At 36.0% G+C, this 25,181-nt stretch overlaps 1 long non-coding RNA gene across 2 annotated transcripts in view; it reads right to left on the reverse strand.

The window, feature by feature from the left end:
* LOC143686483 (uncharacterized) overlaps positions 1–21,068 on the reverse strand; it is a 37,278-nt gene extending 16,210 nt beyond the window's left edge. Inside the window, exons 1-3 of one of the 2 annotated variants that reach the window (XR_013177187.1) lie at positions 20,616–21,068; positions 18,207–18,264; positions 16,451–16,676 (exon numbers count right to left, since the gene is read on the reverse strand). This is a non-coding gene — a long non-coding RNA (uncharacterized LOC143686483). Of the gene's footprint in view, positions 1–16,450; positions 16,677–18,206; positions 18,265–20,615 lie in introns of those variants that run through there. The other variant, XR_013177186.1, reaches the window with a different exon arrangement.
* Positions 21,069–25,181: the final 4,113 nt, after the last annotated feature.

Raw genomic sequence — 25,181 nt, forward strand, 5'->3', positions numbered from 1 at the left:
ACCACATCGATAAGGAGCAATATATAAGCAAGCATGGGTCATGTTTAGTTGTTGCCAGTGGTATGGTTCACCTTTTTTAGAATTGAAATAAAATGGTAGGGGCTGACAAATATTACTTTCCTGAGAACTGGCTGCCTTGTGAATCCTAGTCCTTCTCCTAGTATTCCCTAAACCTTTCCGTGATTCAACCACAAGAGAGTTAATCCCTTGTATGGCAAGAGGCCTCCAGGACCCTGTTCTATGTCCGATATCTATTTGAAAGCTCAGTGTCATTGAAGGTCAGCCCTCCAAAAGTCCTGCTTGCAGGGCACTGCCCTTGACTCCTCTCAGAGCTGAGTAAAGGTCCAGGAAGGTTGAAGACACTCCACCCCCCCACCCCAGTTCTGGCCCTACTAGCCAAGGTTTATCAGTAATTTCTAGCTTGTCACCTAGTCAAGTCCCCATGTGTCTCCTGGCCAAAATTCCTGTAATGTCTGCATCTGGGTGGGGTCACAGCACCTTTGGTACCCTTGGGGGTGGCACTGCCACCATGGTAGGCAAATATCCATCTCTAAAAGCTTCAGAAGGTTTTGATTCTCACCCTGGCATATACGATAAATGTGTCTGTGTGCATTATATATTATATCTATAGTGCAGTGTACGTACTGCACCTTGTTCTAGATGATTAACATGTATTATCTCCATGGATATTCAGAGCAAACCTGTGAGATAAATCCTTTTATAGTCCCCATGCCTGAAATGCTCACAGTGAAGTTAAGGGAATCTCATGACCCACTAATTAACATTCTTCCTGAAATCTAACTCATATTTTTTAAAAAGACAACTAACCAATGGACACAAACTAATTTAAGTACCAATGCGGCCTTCTGGGATCCCAGGAATTTGTTTAGTTTAAGTCCAGTGGGGTCAAGTTCTGATCAGCCATGCCCAAGGGACTAGAATATCGTGGTTCTGAATCTCCAGTATGGAGATCTACAGAGTCTCCCAGACTTACCTATTACTGGTTTCTCCAAGAATTTCATCAGTGTGTGATTTCCATGATTGGGGTAGAGGCAGGTCAAAGAAGGGCTAGGGTACTGGCTCATTTATTTAAGTCAGTGCTTCCTAAACTTTGGATTTCTCTGATCAGAGCATTTCACAAATAAAATGGAGACCTACGTAGAGTTGACAAAATTTATTTTTCAAAATTGAGTTGCTAAAACATCAATTATCTGCTTTCACCATGAATTCTTAAAAAAAAATATTCTAACACCAAAAGCATAAAAAACTCAGTATAAAGAAAATATTTTAAACTGAAAAAAAATCCTTTTCGGAAAATTGGCTATTGTATTGTAGTTTCCTCTGTTACCATAGCAAACTTTGGCAAATTTTGTCATAGGTCTATAGCCTGTCATTTGTGAAATATTGTTTTAGGTATTTTGCTCCTATTCGTGGCTATTTCCTACAAAGCAAAAGAGAGAAAAGAAGCACTTATGCAACTGAAAAAAACAAAAATTAAATGGGAAAGAAATGTAAGCAAAACTTAATTAAAAGGTGAATTTTAAGCACTGGGGAATCTTAGAACCACAAATTGCCTTGCTAACAATCTGCCAGTAATTCTCAATTTGGGCTGCTCTCTAGAACTACCTGGAGTGTTTTAAAAGAAATATAACACTGATCCAACTCCTAGAGATTTGGATTCAATTAGACTGATTTGGGGCCCAAGAAGAGATAGGCTATGAGTTCTCCAGGTGATCTGTCAAACAGCTAGAGTAGAGTCACTGACTAGTCAAACTTTTTTTTAATACCAGAAAATAGTAAAGTGTATTTTATATACACTTTATATATATAATACAATAGAGCTGAAATATAGCTGAAAAAAAAACAAAACAAAATAAACAGAAAACAATAAAAAAAAACTAGACATCAGCAATATTATTCAAATATCTCATTTTGCCCTAAGAAATTAGGAATTAGATAACTTAAGTAATTAGAGTCACATAGCTACATTAAAACATTGATAGCTTTGTAAAATATCTACATAAACATTTTCTTTATTTCTTGGGCAACCAAAATTTAAGTGTCTTTGCTCTAGGTCTGAATCAGGTAGTCCCAAGACCCACACTTTGAAAATACGTGCCTCTCTCTCTCCAGCCAATACAACAAGCAAACTCACATGCCTTCCCCTGTCTACGTGGGACATAACTCCCAGGGGTGTGGACCTTCCCGGCAATGCGGGACAGAAATCCTAGAATGAGCTGAGACTCAGCATCAAGGGATTGAGAAAATTTTCTCGACCAAAAGGGGGAAGAGAGAAATGAGACAAAATAAAGGGTCAACGGCTGAGAGATTCTAAACAGAGTCGAGAGGGTATATTGGAGGTTATTCTTACACATTGTATAGATATCACCTTGTAAGTCAAGATGTAATGGAGAGGCTGGAGGGAACTGCCTGAAAATGTAGAGCTGTGTTCCAGTAGTCATGTTTCTTGAAGATAATTGCATAATGATATAGCTTTCACAATGTGACTGTGAAAACTTTGTGTCTGATGCTCTTTTTATCTACCTTATCAACATAAGAGTAAAACATATGGAATAAAAATAAATAATAGGAGGAACAAATGTTAAAATAAGTTTAGATTGAAATGCTAGTGATCAATGAAAGGGAGGAGTAAGGGGTATGGTATGTATGAATTTTTTTCTGTTGTCTTTTTATTTCTTTTTCTGAATTCATGCAAATGTTCTAAGAAATGTTCATGATGATGAATATGCAACTATGTGATGATATTGTGAATCACTGATTATATATGTAGAATGGAATGATCATAAGTTAAGAATGTTTGTGTTTGTTGTTGTATATATTTTTAAATTTAAAAATTAATTGAAAAAAGATAAACAACAAAAAAAAATACGTGACTCAAAATTCATGATACACTTTTAATTTTTTTTGCTTGTTTATGTGTAAACACACAGCCAACTGTGTTCACTAGAGAGTTGGAAGAAATTTTCTGTCCAGAATGCCATTTCTGAGCAGGGTTTTAGATGAATGACTTCCCTGTAGTGTGGTTCATATTTAGAAGTGATGCCTTAGAAATCTCAGTTCCATTACATAAGGTGGCTGGTGCTTACTGATTAGGGAGATGGAAGAAAGAAAAGTCTAATTCTCGTCTTTCTAGATTTCCACACCCCTGCCACCCAGCGCACCTCCTCTCCAGTCAAAATACAGATAAAGAAGTTGAACCGAGACACAGTTATATTTCCAATTTACCCATGGCTTTAAAAACGTATATTATGATGCAGTCTTTGAGTTTCAGTTTTCTAATCTCTGTAGCTGTTTTTTTCTATGTGAATAGTTACAAATTTCCAAAGTCGCAAAGCTATTGCAGAAATTGCTCTATGAAAAGTGAGGAAGGCACTGTTAAATTGAAAGAAAAGCCTACCCTTCTGTTCCTTTGGTAGACCCTTACTTGACATGGCATATTATTTTTTTATAAATTGTTTAATTTGGTTTGCTGACACTTTATTGAAGATTTTTTACATCTATTTTTGTGAGCAATATTGATCTGAACATTTCTTGTATTGTGTAAGATCTATGAGTAATATCCTAGTAAAATCTCTACCATAATGTGAGTCTGGAAGTGTTTCCTCTTCCCCTATTTTTTTGAAGAGAATTGTATAAGATCAGTATTTTCTTATTCCTTGAATTCACCAGTAAAACAAATGGATCTGATATATTCTTTTGCAAATGATTTTAGCTATCAAATTCAACTTCTTCAATAGATACTGGGCTCTTCATATTATTAATAAATGCCAATTTTGAAAATTGTTACATATCAAATAATATAATTATTTCATCTAGGCTGTTTATGATGGCCATAAAATTCTTCATAATGATTTGTAATTTCTTAATGTCTGTAATACCTATAGTGATAAATCCTCTTTCACTGTTGACATAGGTGCTTTATTTGTCCTGTTTTCTTGAAAAACTAGATAAGTTTTTATAAATTTTGCTATTCCTGTCAAAGAACCTTTAGTTGTGTTAATTTTTCTCTATTTTATGTCCACCATTTTGTGGATTTCTCTCCTTATATTTATCATCTCTTTCCATCTACTTCCTTCAGTTTATTTTACCCTTCTTTTCTAGCTTCTCAAGGAGTAAAATTGGTCATTGATTTTAAACTTTCATTTTTTCTAAAACAGGCATTTCCAGTTAAACCCTCTAAACACTGTTTTAGCTATAACCCACAAATTTTGATGTTTATTTGGGATTTTTATTCTATTTGTAATATTATATCATGGTTTGTTGTTTGACTCATGTATTATTTTAAATGTGTCATTTAATTTACAAGAGATGGATTTTTTAATATCTGAATAATTTTTAATGTATTTCTTTTATAGTCATAGAACATACTCTGTGTGATTGCACATCTTTTACATTTATTTGGACTTGTTTTATGGCTGACATATGGTACATTTTGATGAACTTATGTGCATTTGAAAAGAATGTATATTTTTTAATTGAGGGGTATAGTGATCCATAAATATTTATTAGGTCAAGGTGGTTGGAATATTCAGATCATCTGTTCTTAGTAATTTTTTGTCTCGTTTTTCTCTGAAGTGATGATGGAAGAATGTTAAAACCTACTATGATTGTTGAAGTTTAATCCATTTATTTCTTTGCTAACTTTGTCACAGTTTTTTTTAGGCTCTGGTATTAAATATAAACATATTTATGATTAGTAAGTCTTCCTAATCAAATGACCCTTTTGTCACGATGAAATGTCCATCTTCATCTCTGGTAATACTGCTTGTCTTGACATCTTTTTAATTTAATACTTAAAAAGTCACTTAAGCCAAAATATTTTCCTGATATATTCTTTTCTATTTATTTTTTAACACGTGTTCATTATATTTAAAATGTGCCCCTTGTTTCCAACATATAGTTTAGCTTTGACTTTTTATCCATTCTGATAATATCTGACTTTTAATAAGAATGCTCATTCCACTAATAGTTATATAATCATTGGTCTACCCATTTACTATTTGTTTGACTTTTCATCCCCCTCTGCTTTGTTGGATATTGAGCTGTTGTTATTCGTCTGATCTCCCTTCCAGATTTCTTCCAGATTATCTGAATAATTCTTATGGGTTCTAGATTAACCAACCACTTGGATTATGATTATATGTCTTTGCATTACCTTTTCAAATGCCATTAAAACATTTCCCCATATATTTTTAGTTGGTATTATACCACTTCACATAAAAGATAGAAACATATAGATCCATTTACCACACCCACTTTTCTTTGGGCTCTTGTTTGCAGTTCCTTTACCTTTAGCTGAAGTTCTTGGGGTCTGCTCTTCAGAAGCATGGTTTAGGGAGCAGCTAGAGATTGGGGCAGAGTTTACACACAAAACCTGGGACTTCTTTTCTTTAGCTCTTTCTTTATAGGAGTCTGTACTCATTTTCTGGTATGTCTGACCAAATCTGTATCTTCTTGTCACTCATAGCCTTCCTGTGTCACATGACACTGTGGCCCACTGAGGAGGTAATTTTGAGCTGATAACTAAATAATAGGAAGCATTCAGTCATGCAAAGGCCCAGGGGAAGAACAAACAACAAATCAAGAGAAACATGCAAAAGGCCTAATCAAGAACCATGGTATGCAATTATTTAAGCAAATAAAGAAATCCACTGTGCCTGAATCATAGGTATGTAAAAGGATCAGTAAAAGAAAGTACACAGTCACACATCAGTTAAAAGATTATAAGGGAGACATAAAATATCTCTTGTTGGTGGTCAATAACAATTTTTATTTCTTTTTTAATATATTCTTGATGTCTAAGCATTTTATTTTAGGTTGAGAAATACTTAAAAATGAAATATCCAATAGACTCTGGATGAATGAATGGCAACTATCTAGAAAAGGAAGAATGGATAATGGAATAAAATATTTATAGTGAAATTACCTCAATGGAATATACATCCCTGTGTCTGTCTAATTGATGTTCTAACATTAGTCTTTCCTCAAATGGAGGTTTAAGTTGCCATTCTGCACTGGTAATTTTCCTTGGAATCTATGAGATTCTATTCAGGACCCCTAAAACTCAGTGTTTTATCACAGCATTTCTACATTAGTGCTCCAAGTGATGTGACACAAACTGAGTTTAAGCTATTTAGCCTCAAATTTATTTGTTTTATAAGTCCAAAGTATAGAAAACATCTATTTGATTTGTACATCAGTGTGTCCACCACATCCAAGGATGGATAGCTTATTTACCTTGTTTATTTTGTTTTTTCTTTGAGATCAACATTTCTTCTCTTCTACCTCTTGCCCAGGCTGACATTTCTCCTATGTTATTCTGGAAATAGTTAGCATTGAAGTTCCTTGTCTGAGACTAAACCCATTTGCCTAATCATTTCTGAGCAGTGAGGATGGAAAAGAGAAGGGTACTTTAATTCTTTTAATCTAGTGTATCTGGAATACCTGATAGAGCCAAGAAATATATAGCATGGTGTAAGAAAGATGCCCTGAATTTCCTCTCCTCAGACCCAAACACATCTCAACAAATAATCAACTTCGTCAACCCACAACTCAGTATCCAGATGCAATCTCACACTCCTTTATAGGGGAGTGTCTCAGAGAAGAGATGGGTTCATGCATTTTAGACTGAAGAAGAAAAGATTCAGCAGGAATGAATCTTCAAACCTTCTGAATTCTCTTATTTGGAAGGAGGCAGACCTTATGCTATTTGCCTTACGAAGTCAATGTGTTAACATTAAAAACAGATTGAATGTCCATTCAGTTTTAATCCCTCCCTGAGACTCAATGTTTCTAATTAACCGAAGAGGCAAGAATAATATAAACTATGCATTGGGGAAAAGACTTTAGTGTATACAAATGTAAGCCAATTTCATACTCTCCTACATGTAGATACATATTAGTACATGTTAGAATCATACCAACTCATTCTCACTTACCTCTACCTCCCTATTCATGTCACTGTATCATAGAAATCTAAATTAAACACTATTTACTGCTATCCATGGTTTCTTCTTTTTCCACATATACCAAAACTAATGCGTCATCAAGTCTCCAAAACGTTCTCATTACAATCTTCTCATATTGAATTCTACTGTCAGTCTCTTAGCTTGAGCTATCAAATTCTCTGACTTAGATTCAGATGTCATCCTTCCCTTCCTTCCCTACTATTGCCCTCCACAAACCATCTTTCTAAAGAGAACACATCATTACTTAATTGTTTCTTCATATAATTCTATAGGTTACCATTACCTAGAACAGTTGTTTGAAACGTTTTTGAATTTAAGTCAATAAATGTCAAGTGTTTGGAAAATCCTGAGCACCTAGTAAGTGCTCAACTAACAAAATGATTACAAAAAATCCTTTCTAGACCTCATAGTGATTCTAGTCATTATATCTATTCATTGTGAAAGAATACATTGGGAAAATAAAAACAAAAACAACAGTAAATTCTGTAATTAAGCTATATTAATCCCCAAAGTATCTAAACACATTTAAGGGATATTAAAATATTTAATATTAAAACTCTGTGCCGCAGAGCCATAGGCAATGTTTGGTGCCTGTATGCAAAATGGCTGTAACCACTCCTTACCCTCATACCACTCTATTATGGTCCAAAGAAAATAACTGTTACGTTATAGAGTGGAGACTCAGTCTTTAAACATATTATGCTCATTACCCAATTAAGCCACACCTTACACTCTATCTCTAAGGCATGCATTTCCCCAGACACAAATAATTGATTTGCCTTTTTTTATTCATCTGATGTCCCACAGAATTTATGCTTTATGGAATTCATCACATTATAGATTTATCATTCGTTTACTCGTTTGATTTCTCCTTGTACTGTAGAATTCACTAGGGCAAAATTGTGGATTCTACAATTCCATTTATTAACCTATAATCATTGCCTGCTATGTTTAGTACTTTGTTCACATGGCTGTTTTCTGTACAGGAATCCTTATACTCGAACACACAGCCTGTCAAAAGCACCCTAGCTAGTAACAGAAAGAGTAATTAACATGTGCTCACTTTTTTTCTATTGGGCTATTTCTAGTGCTTATCTGTACCATTCATATTTCTCTTTGGAAGAATAATTACTGTTCTGTTTTACACCTAAACTATACTATGTCAACATTGTCTCTTATATAGAAATGTCACCAAGTGACTCTTTGGGCCTGCGTACCAATATCTATGTCCAATATTACCTCTAAGGGGACTGATGACAAACTTGTTTTTTGCCAAAAAATGGATGGTTGCCCTGATCCCAATTCTTTTAGTTGAAAGCAAAAGACTGGTGAAAAACCCCACGCCTCTTATAAAACTCAGAAATAAAATGTATTGCACAGTTTTGGTTTTAGTTACGTTCAGACCTTAGTATAATTCTTCATTACATTACAAAATGACCACTTACAACTTGACGTGTTTGTGCAACATAATTAATAGCACCTGCCCTAGGAAGATTTGCTCAGTAGAACCCTGCATGATTCCTAATATCAGCCACGCAGGGTAGGAGCTCAAAACACCGAGTGTCCCCATGGTAAAAAGAAGATGAAATCTGGATATCCATTTGAAGCATAATTTCACTCTGGAGTTTACAGTGCATCTAACAGAAAAGTCAGAGAGGAATGACTGTGCTTTGAAATCTCTGATGTGGGAAGACTTTGTTGCTATAGGGAAATAACAAAGATAATAGTTTCGATCCTCTTCTTTTCGCAAAATGCCATGAGGGTCTGTAGAAAGGAGGAGAATATAGTATAAAAAATTAAAAACCGGGCGGGCCACAGTGGCTCAGCAGGCAAGAATGCTTGCCACCCATGCCCAAGGACCCGGGTTCGATTCCCGGTGCCTGCCCATGTTAAAAAAAAAAAAAAAATTAAAAACCAGTGTGAGAAGCAGCCTCGACCCTATGGAACTTTCAAACTACTAGAAGTTTCTACACATACTAATTCACTCTCTCACTTCCCATTCACCTCTGAATATCTACTATCTGATTTGGCCTTTCTGTGATAGTAAACACCGCTAGTTGCCTACTTCAGTGCCCCTTCTGCCCTTTTCTTCAATATTAACATAATCTCAATTTTTATGTGGCTTACCATAGAAAGGAAAATTTTTTAAAAACTACATTCCTAGGAATGTTTGGAGACAAAGGCAATTGAAAATTCTTTATAATCTTATACATTTTCTTTCAAGAGTGGCTAACTTACATGTGGTACAGGTAGGGGATGGACACAGTGATCGGATATGAAGGCCTGCTCTAAAAGGACAACCTTGCCTAAAATTCTCCTTGAACTTTCTGGCCATTTTAAATCCCTTTGGATTTAAAAAATAAATTGCATTCATTGTCCAAATACACATAAATATAAGTTTTAAGTTTTTGCTATTACTAGCCATAATGTACCATCTGTAATAAACAGAGTGAAAGAAAGAAAGGAAAGTTGAAGATATTCTAAATCCCTTTGAACAATTGAAGAAATTAAGAACAAAATATTCTCTAACCCTCTTCCTGAAGTGGAAATATAAGGTATTGGTTTGATTGTGCACCAAGAAAAAAAAATTCTATACCTGAAATCAAATGATCTTCCTTTCTAAAAACAAGAAAATCTTTCTTTCATATCTTTTATACATTTTGAGAAATACAAGTATTAGCCGCAATGACAGGAAAGAACCTATAGAGGCTCAAGGGATCTACATTTTAGCCTGAGGATCCTAAATCCTAAGAAGGAATGTTAGTTACTAAGGGATCTACTTTCAGTGCAATCTTTTAGAACAGGAGGGTCAGTCCTCTTTGAGGGTGTTGGCGTGAAAGTGCTTCCTGGATATAGATAATATTTTAGAGGTAGGATTGCTTTATATCACTTTTGTTTAATTAGTAAGGGATTAGCAAAGATGAATTATGCTGATAGTATTAGGAGCTAAAGAATATATCCGTGAATTTCCTAAGATTTGTTTACTGAAACATTGTGGGAGGCAAGTGGCTTACACTTGAGACACTGAGCAATGATTAAAAGATGATGTATAATTCTGACCCAAGGGGATTGCTTCTAGGCACACGCAAGACTGAGTCAGGTCAGGCTCCTGTCCTCAAGGTGGTTTAGCCTGATTTAGCTCAGGGTATGTATTTTGTCCATCCAATCCATCTCTTTCATGCATTTTAAAAATTTCCAACTGGTATATCCTTAATGGTCTTCCCTAGTGTATTTTCACCCTTAATCAAGTCAACTTTATATTTTCCGCTAACAGAAAATAGTCACCTAGATTCACAGAATCTAGAGAGGGGAGGGGTCTTAGAGCCCATTTGTGCCTCTGGATTTGAAATCCATAAAACAAATGAACATTAATTCCTTTGTAAGTTCTGAAAAATACGCACGTATATGCAAGCCCATACACACGCGCACACAAATTTGATACCACTTTCTTTCTTCACAAATCCCCTGAAGCCCATCTCTAGACCCCTCAAATTGATTGCCAGACTCTGAGAAAACAATTTTAAATTCTCTCAAGATCCTCCACTGCTATTTTATGCCTTGGCAGTTTGACACTTCATCTGTTTTCTGCAATTGAATCTCACATTTTTAAAATCTAAAATTACCCCTTAGAAATTGAACTTGATTCTTTCCCACCTTTTAAAACCTAGCTTTGCTTTTTTGATATTGCTTTTTTAAAAAAAACTACATTTTTTAAAATTTGGCAGCTATGGTATAGCAATAGTAATAATTGCTATTTGACAATTTTTGAATACACTTATTTTGAAGGAAAAGACTTCACTCATATTAAATTAGAGGAAGAACCAATTTAAAAATGAAAATCAATTCATAATTTCTGAAATTCGATCATTGAGAGAAATGATATATTACAAAGAAATAATCACAGACAGGGGATCAAAGCATTTAACCCATTGATTATACTGCCACACGCTAGATATGTCTGACTAGGTACCCTAAGAATTTGAAATGTTTTTTCCTTCTTTCCTTCTTCCTTTCTTTTTATTTTCTTTCTTATTTTATTTACTAGTGGTAGTAGTCTTTAGAACAGAATGTGATTCAGAAATTCAAAGTTGAGTTCACATCGGCATTGTATTAGAATAATATACTTAGCATGTATCATATCAATACTTGCCTTAGACATTGACTTGCTAAATAGAATATGTGGAATATAGGACTATGGGAGGTTTGTAGTTTTATTCATCCTTAGACATGATGCCTTTTGAATAAAACATCAGCTGATTCCCTGAAGCACTTAGTGGACCCATAAAAAAGGAATGTCCTATCTATCAAACCTTTGATAGCATGGAAAGTAGAGGGCCACTAAAGCAAAGAGATCCAAATTCCAAACCTGGCTCTGCTATTTATAAGCCATATGACTTTGGATGGATTATTTCAACCTCCTCATTCTTCGCTTTGTGTCTTTAAAATGAGGATGGGAATACTACCTTTCCAGAATGAGATTAATGTTAACTGCTCAATGTAGTTAGCTCAGAGAGAGCAGAAAATAAGACTTTCTTTACTGCCTGAAAGTCACTTGCATTCTCCAGATTTAAATTTCACAATATGTGCAATGAATAGGTTGTATCAAATTAAGTCCCCTAGATAAACTCAGAATCCTGTGACTAGTTGGCACAACAGCCCATTTGGGTTTTTGTAACCAGTCTGAATTTGCTATGTGCTGCTTCCTTTATGACAACAGTATCACTCAGAGACAGCAGAAATCAAGTTCCCATACATTTTATCAGTGCCTGTAGGTAGCAGGAAGAACTGGAAAAGCTGATACTAGAACTAGACAAACCTTAAGGTTCCTTAAATAGCCATGCAAAGGAAGAACCCATTGCAGAATCAGCATACAGCACTTTCCATCTCTCCATCATTATTTCAACAACATTCCAGTATCTGTATTCTATTAAACCATAGAGTTTGAATACTACTATATAAAGTTAAACTTACATAGCAAGACTTGAACATTTTTACCATTACTTACTACCAAAACTCAATTCCCTTTTTGGGCTATATTCCTTGGCTAATTTTTCTTATGTTGACAATTTAGTTTTGAGTTTCAATCTTTCTCAACCATGGTTCAGATGTCAGCCTGGCTGTTAGAGGTTCTCCAAAAAAATCTTTAGTTGTCCAACTCTGGAATTTAGAGGGCAGATCATTCATCTCTGTCTCAGGTGAGGTGGAAATTCTTAGGACTAATACTTGGGGTCTGAAAACCGAAATGTTCATGTAGTCCTAGGATGCCCTTTGCTGCTCAGTCTTTTGGGGACTCCATAGGATTCACTGCCCTGAGAGGTCATTTCACGCTCTTATAACATAAAATGACAAAATGAACTTAAGTGTCATAATTGATGCTCACCTCTGCCTGATTTCAAGGGGAGGAAAATACAATGGGAAGCCAGTATGGAATTGGAAAGGAAAAGTTCTGGATGGCAACATCCAGAACTTTATTGGAATAGAAATACACCTGGAATCCAGAACTTTTTGTTTGTCATCAGCAGAATTGCTCTGGATTTTCGGCTAATTATGGAAAATGAGTAGAGGAGATATTTACCCCTCACATCAGGTCAAAGAGAATCTTGGCATCCCAGAAGAAACAAAGGTAGAGCATGAGACAGAGATAAAGGGAAGGAGAAAATAACCATAGAAACCTAATATTTGCAAAGCCTTGGGAAAGTCACCCCCTTGAAATTTAAGATTTATATTTATGAATTTCTAATCTATAAAGTAAGTAAATCTGACAGAGAACCGCGACCTCTGCTGTTTGTTTTCTCAATCTGATCAACCTCATTTGAAGTCTTATTTGAAGGCTCTATTATGCTGATGATTTAGAAATTATTCCTTTTTTTGAAAAGAGGTAAATTGTAGCCGGTAAACATTATTTTCCTCAGCTGGGCCACCAGCGCACATCATAAAACCTGTCGGGTCCTGGCTTTCTCAATTGAGGAAAGAGATCAATCCCCAAAAGCTAATTCTACAAAGCCTCATTTGGTTCGAAGACTAACTTGTTGAATGTATCAATCTACCAAAATCTTGTTTAGTGATTGTTTTTTAATAGTCTCATTCATGTATAATCTCATTATAAGAATACACCAATTATAGTTAATCAATATAAACTTCTAACCAGAATTTTAAAAGGAATGTTCAGTTTGTCAAACCCAAAAATTACTGATGACATAGTTGTTCTCTCAAGAATATTTTTCTTATGACTCTAACTAAAGTGTCAGCATTTCATATGTGGAGATGTCATTTTATATTGATTCTTTTTTTAATCGTTTAAAAGTTGCCTGCTCTTTTGCCAACATTTCAGCATTTCTTTAGGATTCTTCCAAAATCTGCTCATTGAAAAATTTGCCATATTGCCCTATTTAGTTACAAATAACACTTGTTTGCTTTAACTATTAAGACAATCTACAATGATTAATATGCCTCTAGATGGTCTTATTTGTGTCGAAAGATTTCTATGGAAGGTCAGTCAGTCAGTTTTTATTTTGCCATCATAACAGCTGCTTAAGAAATCTTCACTAGTCTCTGCCCAGCTGCACGTGCTGGGTCTGGAGAAGCCTGTGTGGAGCGAGGAGCCCCTCTGCTGGCAGAAAGACAGGAGATTCCGCGCTCAACACTGGCCTGCCCATCCCAGACAAGTGCCGGTGCAGAGCAGGGAATTTCAGAGGCAGGAGGAAGGGAAACTGGAGGCCGCAGGGGGATCTGAAGACACCAGTCTGCAAGTCACAGCTGCACGCTCTTCAATTTAGCCTTCCTGATCTATCTCACGGCTGGAGACTTTATAGTACAGTATAAGTTTTAGCGAAACATAGATCTGGTGAATTAAGCAAAGTGGTCATTTGGCTAAATAATCCTTCAGGCAATGGTTCTTAAGCAAATCAGTTTTCAGGGCATTAAATTTGTCATAAAATAGAAAGTGCTCTACGAATTCTAAAATGTTACGACTCAGATCAACATCCTTCTCAGAACATATTTTATATTTTCTAAAGTAGGAATTCCATCATCTTTCCTCATTAACTCATTTATACATTCAGCAGATATTTCCTGAGTACCTACTGCAGGCCAAGTATTATTTTGGATGATGGAGTGTTTTTTGTTAAGGAACTTTAAAGCGCCTTTCAGTTCTGCGGGTGAAGTGGCCAAATCCACACAGATGCAGGGAGAGAAGCAAAGGTGCTGTGGGTCAGTAGTAGGAAGGGGATTTGGGGAGGTGGGGTGGTATTCAGGAAATGTTTCACAGACCAGGCACTTTTTGACCTGATACTTGCCAGGTCAAATAGGAAAAGTAGATTCCAGAGGAAGGAGCGCCCTGAGTTGGTGTGATGGAAGGGCAGGGTACAAGGGATATGGGATGGGAGAATAGACTGGCGAGGAAGGCAGCCTCAACTTCAAAATATGCCAAACAGTGTGACCGTACAAAACAAGGCAGAAGTGTGCTGTTGCCTTGTTTTCAAATGACTAACTTATCTTGAGAATTTAATATACTAGCACCCTGCGCTGATCTCCAGGTTATTAATGAATTATAAATGAACACAGTACGGACAGTAAACTGTATCTCCATCACAAAAAAGAGATCTGGTCCAGAAATATGTAATATGTATACATATATTAAAAAACCAAAGTGTATACATAATATACTTTATTATACAAGTATATACTATATACATATATGTGTGTTTATGTGTGTGTGTGTGTGTGTGTGTATAACCATAAGCTCATCTTCAGAGGATGTAGAAGTGAAAAGAATATCAACTACAGAACCCTTGGTCAGGGGAGGGAGGGACAACTTGGCTCTTGGAAGAGCAAACGGAGAAAAGACTAGAAAGGCATAAGTAGGAAAAAAAAAATGTTTGTTGGAAATTATCGAATGAAAAGAAGTTTTGAGAAGTTCCAGAAATTATTATGAATCCAAATAAAGTGAGAACCAAAAGGGATCTGTTGGCTTGAGTAGCTGGGTGGTTATTAGAGATCATGGTAAAAGCAGAGTTAGGGGGATGTGGTATTACATCTCAGATACAAATTATAAAGTGTTAAGGAGTGAAGATGATAAGGAAGTTAAAAGTACAATTATAGAAATGTCCTTTTATTGATTGTAAATGGTACATCACCGATGGAAGGTGTTAATAATAAGGTTGTATTTAGGAACTCTGCACTTAACACATGACTTTTCTGTAAACCTACAACTTCAGTAACAACAATAATAATAGAACATAGTTTGCAGAGAAAGGACTAGGGATTGCATGAAGTCAAAATGAAAAGGCAGAAAAAAACCTGCCAAGACGTGGTGGCTCTGTACTTTATTTGTAGGTTAAAGAACCACGCCAGATTTACTTTGTTCGTTTTAGTATATTCTGGTATAGGCTGATTCTGACGAAGCTAAAGTTTTTTATTGGAGGGAGGATTTAGAGAAGGGTTCTGGTGAACATGGGCCTTTTTCTCATACCTAATTGATTTGGAAATGATTCTGCATGAAAAGCATGCAAGTCAATCACTTGCTTTCTTTGAGTCATGCGTATGCTCTAGAGAGTGAAACAGAGTTAATACAGGGTAGCCTTTTAAGGATCCTAGCTTTAAAGTCAAGGGCAGAGGTAATGCATTAGAGGATAAGCCATCGAATTTCAAGGTCAGGTTTATTATTATTACTATTGCTTTAAGATGAGAGCATGCTTATTCTCTGAGAGAAAAAGGGACTAGTAAAGGATAGATTGAAAACATAAGAGAGGGAGAAAGAGGGTGAGAGTGGAAGAGAGGGAGGGAAACAAGCAGGAAGAGGGGGAAAAGGAAGAGAGAGAACAAAGAATCAGTGTCCAGAAGGGAATTATTGGAGTGCTGATCTGAAAAGGCTGGATGAGACAAATATTTAACAGTGAAAAAAAAAAGGGAAGGGATCGTTTTTTCTCTAGAATGAGAGGGAATTCCAAGGAAGAAAATCCAACCATTTATCTCAACTCCTTCCTTTACAGATGAGAACACTGACACCCAATTAGGTCCAGGGACTTGTACAAGGTCACACAACCTATACATATAGGAGACGTATTCTTTTAGGCTCAGTACTCCCTGACCTACTTGGATCTTTGTGTTCTGAATCAGTCATGCATTTTTCATGGAACTAATCGAATTGAATGCTTTGGGATTATGGGACTATGCGTCTTTTAACGCGTTTCCTGGTCACTTTTTTTTTTTTGCTGTGGTAGTGATGCTCTCTCAGAATTGATTACCTTTGCAAATCAGAGATAACCTATTCCCTCTCTCCAAATCTCTCCCTGTTACCAGACAATATTTAGACAGAGCTAAGTCTGAGAAGCTCTACATAATATCCACTGCGGCATCCAAGCCCAACACAAGAGGTATTATCATTTTCAGCAAAATCAAGGAGAAAGAAGCAGTGTTCTTTGCATAGCCAAATGAAAACTTTACTTTTAGGTACAGTGAGTCTTTCCTCCTTTTCCCCCAAATAAAATCCAAGTCCTGGTTTCTTGAACTCCATCTCAGTGACGCAATATTTTATGGGCTTGCTCATCAGTTCCCTGTTGTTGCTCATTCACCAACATTCGAAACACTCATCCTTTACTCCATCACAAGGGACTTCTGGGGGAATATCAGCAGCAGATGGGAGCTGTGGGAACTCAACCCAGACTCTGTGCTTTTTCAGATCCCTGCCTATAAAAATAAAAGCGTTACGAAGAAAGCAGAGTTCCGCCATGTTTTTCTTATGGATGAAGACAAAACCATCATAAAAGGAAAGTACAATGACCACAAAACATACTCTTCTTGTTATACTGTGAAAGCCAGTAAAGTGTCACCAGGAGAAAATCAAATCAACAACTGCTTGATCTAGCATCCTTACAATCCTTGGTTCTTGTTTCTCAGTCATGGGGTGAGGTTGGCATCAGGTGAAATCATTTGGGAATTCCAGGCATTATTTCTACAACATGCAGTTATGGGCTGATAGAGACCCACATAAGAACCAAATGACCCAGAGAAATACACAATCTTTCATAAAATATTTCTGCACCCCAAGAGGCATGAAAACCCAGTGCAACCTCCTGTACCCATCTTGCAGAGAAGGGCTCAGCCAGACAAGGTCCAATCACCCATTTCAGTTATCTGAGCCTTCAGATTTTCTTTTTGGTTCTTTAGCTTTCATTGTTTGTTCTGATTATAAAATTAAGTTAAAATCTAAAAAAAGGATAAAGAAGGTAATAAAATTACACAAACCCAACTTCCTAGAAATAAACATTGCAAGAATTTTAGGGTATTCCTTTTCCTAACCTCTCTTTCTCTTTGACTTGAGAGAGAATATGGTATATTATAAATCATATGGGTACTTCAGTGAAACCTGACAAGAATTTTTGGTATGGATAGAAAACAATAGCTTTCAAAGATTTTTTTACACCTACTAATGAACTTACAAATAAAAATGAAAACTATTAACATTTTAAAGCCCGAGTCCTATTGCCAAAGGGCTCCCAACAACATTGAGAATGTATCATGTAATATTTGTTTGTAATTTTAAAATCTATTCTCAGTATGTATGTAGTACGCATGTGTGTGTGTATATACACACACAAACATGCATAAGTATGTATATATATATGCACATATATGTGCAGTCATTATATGTAGGCTATATAATATATGTAGTACTAAGTTTTGCATTTCTTTGATTGATGGTGACTTTGAACATCTGTATACGATTCTCCATGAATTTTATTTGTTTTGGTGTGTATATGTCTTATCTATTCATGCTGTTTATCAATTTTACTTTTCTGGCATTAAAATGTTCTATACTTGATCCAATGAATCCATGCCAGGAATCTCTTCTAAAGAATACTCAGAGATGTGGTCTGAGATATATATTCAAGCATATGCATGAAAGCATTATCTATAATGGTTAAAAATCAAAGCAGCCAAATAAATTAAGAAAAAAAGAAGGAACAGGTAAAATTTTATAAATCCACCCAAAGTAACATGTTATAACCTGTACTTCTTCAGCCTTTTCCTTACTGTTCTGTATTGCTCTATAGGCCCAAATTTATATATACTATGACCCAGTTCCCCCTCCAAGTTTTGCTAGTGATTTAATTTCCACCTCTTATCCAGAATACAGAACTCTCATTAAGTAAGGGAGTAGGCCCACCTCTAAGCTTCAACACTAATTAATTGATAAAATACCTCCATGTTACTCACATTTCCTTTTGGAGATATGATTTTCCACCCACCATTGGAGGACTAGCTTCAGGGGCAGCTGTGGGAACAGGTGAAATGCTTTTGGTCTTCTCATTCTTGTATTTACGCCTACCTCCTTTCCTACTCTCCTCACATTCAACTCCCTCCCCCTCCCCCCCCCACACTTCTAAATGGAATCTATTGCTTATACATTGAGCTGTCTCAAGAGGTCCCTTGTAAAACATCATGATTCTGACCCCTTTTTCTTCCAGTGTGTTCCCTGGGCTGTTTGATTATAAATCACCTACTATGGGCTAAAAGGATGCCAGCACTGAAAAGGAGCAAAGCAAGAGAAAGCTCACATTGTCTGTGTCTCTGAATCTAATCATTCCTGAAAGTGTATTTTGAGTTGCATTTCTATTGTTTTCCACATCAAATACTTCATAAAAAATATAGAAATTGAGACCAGGATTTTGGTGTTGAAAGTAGCAGTCTAAATTAGAAACCAATTGAGATAAATGGATATCCCACGCTGAGGTGAGAGTGAGTTCTAGAGTTTGTCAATACCTGTTGTACACTAGGACAGCTGATGGTTAAACTTTTATCTGGATGCCTGTCCATGTGCATGCCAGACTTAGAAGTATAAAGAACTTGGGGTATGTTCATTGTTTCTTATGATATTCAGAGTCTTCACAGAAAGTAACCAACTTCAGTAAAAAGTGTATTGCCTGACACTAGAAAGAGGATAGCATGCATTTCTTTTCTTTTTTTAAAGAGAGACCTCTTCTATCTGAGGCCAGCGACCCCAGAGTCCTGAGGATCAGATAAGCCTTTGGTCTCCAGGAATTCAAGATCATTTTGCTGTAAGGTGAAATACAAATAGACAATTAGGCAACAAATGAATCTAGGGCAATTTGGGGACTCGGGGGGGATCTAGAAAAATAAGTGATATTCTTTTTTTGCACCACTCACCCCTCATCTCCTGCTCTTGACCCTATATGGTAGAGATAAAATATTTCTATTTATGGGATGCATCCTTGTGACAGGGAACTGTTGAGCTATACTGCATCACCCATGCCTGCTATTTTATTTTGCCCCTAGGAAGAAACAAGAATGGACACCACTATTGTGAGGGCTATAGGAAGAGGTGCAAAAAACAGATACTAGTGCTTAGAAAAAGAAATATGGCATGACCACAATTACATGACCCAGACTCAAGAATTAAGGATTGCAACATATCTATAGTTTGTTTCTAATCATGGTATTATAATCAAATTGATTAACTGCCTGATAGGTTGTTTCATTAACACCTTAGGACCTCCAAACACTCTGATTTTTAAAATTATTATTATTGCCAGCCAGTTTCTACACCTGCAAAATACAGCCAATTGAAATGGATGGTTTCTCCATTATGTTCATTTCAAATGCTCTGAGTTTGGCATTGGAAGGCCATATATAAATACTTTGATCTGGAGAGCATTATTATATGCCACCAGATTGGCAAGTCAAGAAATTCACTTGGCTGAATTCCTTGGTTTATTTGGATTATTTCCTACTCTAATCAAGCAGCATGTGATGACTTCTATACACTGATATTCACTATAAATTGCCTTGCCTATCCTTTCATTTTAAACTGGAGTTTTAACGGTGTTCTCCCTGCACCTCTAAATTTTGGATTGCTTTGAAGGGGTTGTATATTTTAATTAACCATAAAGTTGTAGGACAAGCAGGAGTCAGATTTTGACCTGAAAATTTTTTACTTAGAGTTGGAGGCTGATACTAAATATTATTCTAGATTGTTTTTTGAGGGGAGGGGATAATGGTATATCGTGTGTGGGAGTGTGTGTGTTTGAATTAAAAGTGAGACTGTTTTCTAACTTTTAGGAATTTTAAACATTTTTACTGAGGTAAATGATGTGCAAAAAAAGGCTACATATTTAAAGTTTATGATTCGATAGGTTCTGATATTTATGCACCTGTGGAATCATCAGCACAAAGTAATGAACCTATCTATCACCCCCAAAAGTTTCCTTGTGCCACTTTGCAATCCCTCCCTCCTACCACTCTCCACCCTAGTCCTATGTCCCCAGGTACCACTGATCTGTTTTGTCATACAACATGAATGTGCACTTCCTAGAATTTTGTATAAATGGTATCATATAGTATGTGTTCTTTTTTTCTCTGGCATCTTTCACTTAGGAAAATTATTTTGAGATCCATCCATTGATGCTACGTGTCAAAAGTTTTTGTCCTATTTTTTCATTGCTGAGTCTATTCTATTGTATGATTGTATCACAGATTGCTTACCCATTTCACCTATTAATGGACATCTGCATTGTTTCAATGTTGGGGTATTATAGATAAAGCCACTATAAACATTTGTGTATAAGTCTTTGTACAGACATGTTTTCTTTTCTCTTGGGTACATACCTCGGATTGGAATGACTGGATCATATGGTAAGTGCACAGTTAGCTTTTAAGAAGCTACATTTTCAGAATAGGTCTAACATTTTACTTTTCCTCCAACATTGAGAGTTCCAGTTGCTCCACATTATCATCAAAACTTGATATCGTCAATCTTTTTAATTTTGGTGTCTAGATGTGGCATAATTTTATTCTTGGCCTGGTGGCTTAGTCTCTTTCTCTCCCTCCCTTGCCATTTTGGCACGTAGGGTTCTTCTAAGCCTCTGAATTACAAGCCTCACTGGCGACTAGTGATGATGCAGTCTTGTCTCTCTAACCCTATTGGTCTTCTCCTTAGTCCTCCACCTACCCAACATCCTCTGCTACGGGTACACTCAGGAACAGCATCTCTATGGTCACAGTCACTCATCCGTCCTCCCTGTGTGATTGGCTACCCTCCCCTGGAGGCCACGCCCTAACTCCGCCTCTCCTCAAACTGTATATAACCCAGGGCTTGCCAAGCCTCGTGGTCTTTAGCTACTGGCGGCCCTGGCATAAGCCTGTATCAACAATAAAGCTACCTCGCTTTATGCCTTAATTGGCTCGGCCTCCAGTCCTTTAGACCCGCAGCGAGGTCTCCTGCGCGCGCCCCTTGGACCCAGACCCCCGGCTCGAGCCCCTTTTCTGCGTGCGGCAGTGTCGACTAGCAAGCAGTGAGAAGCTGAGGAGTAGAGGGTCCCCGATAGTTTAGCGGTTGGGCCAAACCGCATCTAGAAGTATTTCATTGCAGTTTCAAATTATATTTACGTAATGACTAGTAGTTTTGAACATCTTTTCATGTGCTTGTCATCCCTATATCTTCTTTTCTGAAGTATCTATTAAAACATTATGCCCATTTTTATTGGGTTGTTTTTCTTATTATTAAGTTGTAAGAACTCTTTATATATTCTGGATAAAAATATTGCCTGAAACACATGCTTTCAATATTTCATTCCAGTCTTTAGCTTGTCTTCTTGTTCTTTTAACTATGCATTTCAAAGAACAGCCTTTCTTTTTCTTTATTACTAAGTCCAAGTTATCAATTTATTCTCTTAAGGATTATGGGTTTTGTCTCATATACAATAAATATTTTTCTAACCTAAGGTCACCAAGATTCTCTCCAATGTTTACTTTCACAAGGTTTAGATTTAGCTGTATAATTCATTTTGAGTTAATTTTATACATTGTGTGAGATATGAATTAAAGGTCACTTTTTTGTCTTGATATCTGATTGTTCCAACAACATTTGTTGATAAGACTATATGTTGTCTACTAAATTGCCTTTGAACCTTTGCTGAAAATCGGTTGTCCATATATAGTTGGGTCCAACTTCCTATTTGTATGCTTTGATGTTGATAGTACATTATATTGATTATTGTGGCTTTATAATTCTTGAAATCATGTAATGTTCATCCTCTAAATTTGTTTTTCTTTTTCAAAGTGGTTTTGTCCATTCTTGGTTCTTTGAATTCCTATGTGAATTGTCAATTTCTACAAACAAACAAACAAAAAAGCCTGCTGGAATTTTTGTTCAGTTTTCAAAGAGTCTCCAGGTAGATTTGGAGAGAACAGACATCTTAAACACAGAACGCTCCAACTCAAGAACACGGTATATCTCTCCATTTGTTTAGGCTTCTATATTATTTCTCAGCAATATTATGACACTTTCAATATACAGGCGTTTCACATATTTTATCAAAATTATCCATAAGAATTTCTTACATTTTGGTGTTATTCTGAATGGTTTGCATTTTTAATTTTAAATTTCTTTTTTATTCATGTGTTGTATATAAAAAAATTTATTTCTGTATATTGAATTTGAATTCTGCCACCTTGCTAAACTCAGTTATTAGGCATACTAACTTATTTTTGTAGATTACATCAAATATTCTATAAATATGATCATGTTACCTGGGAATCAAGACAATTATCTTCCCTTCCAATCTAAAGACTATAATTTCTCTTTTTCTTGCCCTTTTGCACTAGCCAGACTTCAAGTACAATGTTGTTTTGTTTGCTAAGGCTGCTGGAATGCAATATACCAAAGATGGACTGGCTTTTATAAAGGTATTTATTTAGTTACAAATTTACAGTTCTTTGGAGGAAAGGCAGCTAGCTTTCATCTGAGTTTCTCTGTCACATGGGAAGGCACAGGGTGATGCCTGCCTGCTGACCTCATCTCCTGGTTTCTGGGTTCCAATGGCTTTCCCTGGGGCGGTTCCTTTCTGCCTCTCCAAATGTCTGGCTCTGAACTTTGAGCTGTTTCTCTCTCTTTGACCTCTCCTTTTAAGCCTTACTCATTGCTGAAAGCACTACCCTTAGCCAACCGCAGATGTAATCAGTCACAGATGAATTTCACAGACTGATGATTTAAGTTCACAGCAACGGAACAACTGGGCACCATCACCTAGACAAGCTGACACATGAAGCTAACTATCACAAATGTTGATTAGAATCATTTAGCATATATATCCTTGTCTTGCTCTTAACTTAGGGAGAAAGTATTTATTCTTATATTTTTATGTAATGAAGAACTTGTCCAAGAGTAGGATATGATATACAAATGGAAAATCAGATTAATTCCATAGTATTAATTTTTTGGACAGTGACCTAAGTGGTCTGTTTCCAATGCATTTTTTTAAGCTGGGAGAATATGAATATGGGATTTCCAATATTTGTTTTATGCAGCCTTATTGAAGAAGAGTGTCTGCAATAAAATAGAATGAAACTTACCCATGGTGGCATATAATTACTTATTTCTTCATTTATTTTTACTTAAAACTTACAAAATGCTTTCCATGTGCAAGGCACATGTCTAAATACTTGACAAAGTAGAAGTGAACTAAGGGAGGAGAGAGAGTTTAGTTAATTTCACTTGCACTTTTATAATATGACGTGCGAACAAATTTATAATAAGCTTTTAGATAGGTATTTATTTTTTTACTTGAGCTAGTTTGAATTAGGTTCTGTCATTTCACCTAAAAGAGACCTAGTGAGTAATGTGAAATGAGAAACACTTTTTAAAAATTATCTTGAATATATAATTAAAAATTACTCAAAATGTAACGTAACTATTACCTTTATCAGCTGACACTTCACCAAAAGGAGGTGGAGGGAAGAAGGAGATTGCTTATAGACTAATGGGAACATTCTGTATTCTGCAATATTGCTGTTTAATAAAACTTTTCATTTGTATCTTAAAATAATTGTGAAGAAAGTAGGTAAGTGTGGTTGATTGAATTATGTACCCCAATTCAATCTTATTCTTAATCTTATTCCACATTCCTGTGGGTGTAAACTCCCTGTAAGTAGGACCTCTTGAAGACATTATTTTTAGGAAAGCGGTGGCCCAGCTAAATGAGGGTGAATCTGAATCCAGATTATTGGAAGTTTTATAAGGAGAAGGGCACAGGGAGAAGGAAGAAACCTGGAGAGAAGGAAGAGGACACAAACATGGAAGAGGAAAGCCAAGCAGTCCCGAGGTTACCTGCAGCCAGCGCCAGGACACCACAGACTCTGGAGCGAAAGCAACCCCACCGGATATCTAGATTTTGGACTTCTAGTCTCAAAATCCTCACCAATACATTCTCCATTGTTCAAGCCCCCATCGTGTGGTATTTGTGACAGCAGATAAGATAAAATAAGACCATAACATATCATTATTCCATTTTATATGTGAGGAAAACACATCTTAGATATAGTCACACACCAAAGAATTGGAGCTGTGTGACAAATAGATGCGAGTTGCTTCCTAACTGATAGAGTCCTTTTTCAGATGTTTTAACTTGACAATGTTTCACACCAATTGTTTGATATTTCTGAATGTCAAACAAAAATTAGAATTTTGTTGACATTATACGAAAATATAATTGTTTCTTTGAGCAAAGAAGAGTATCTCAGTTTCCTGTGCACTTCAGGTTTCAAGAAAGGTCACAGGGAAAGACAATATTAAAGCTGCTTCTGATTGTATCGCCTTGGGCAAGTGGAGTCACTTTCTCTCACTCATTAATCTCATTAATGAGGATTAATTTTTCTCATTGACAACATAGTTCTAATGGATGTAAGTCATAATGTTGTTGTGAGAATGTGGGTAATAGGTGTAAATGTCTTTTAAAAGTACAGACTTTGAGGAAGTCTTCATTTTCCTAAAACAAAAAATTTAAATATGCACAGTACAGAAGAGAGTTTTCCTAGGAATTATTATAACTGATTAAATTTAATCCATGCTTTTAAACTTTTTAGCAGTTGCAAAACAAATCAACCCTGTATACATAATTCTCAAGATAATTTTATGAAGCTGTATTAAAATTCTTACTCGTTGTTCAATACACAATTCAGAAGAAACCTTCCTTGTGAAAATGTCAGAGATTTCTCTGGTAAGAATTAAATGCTAACTCTGTCATCTTCACACAATATCCAAACATAGATCTTAATACTTTACAAATTGCAATTTTTTTAATATGCCTATTCATATTTCTCTTTGCTTTTGTGAGTTGCTTAAGTCCAATGAAAAAGGAACCCATATTTCTATCCCCTGTGCTTTGGTACAGCACT

This window comes from Tamandua tetradactyla, chromosome 6 (genome assembly GCF_023851605.1).
Source record: "Tamandua tetradactyla isolate mTamTet1 chromosome 6, mTamTet1.pri, whole genome shotgun sequence".
Taxonomy (NCBI): Eukaryota; Metazoa; Chordata; class Mammalia; order Pilosa; family Myrmecophagidae; genus Tamandua; species Tamandua tetradactyla.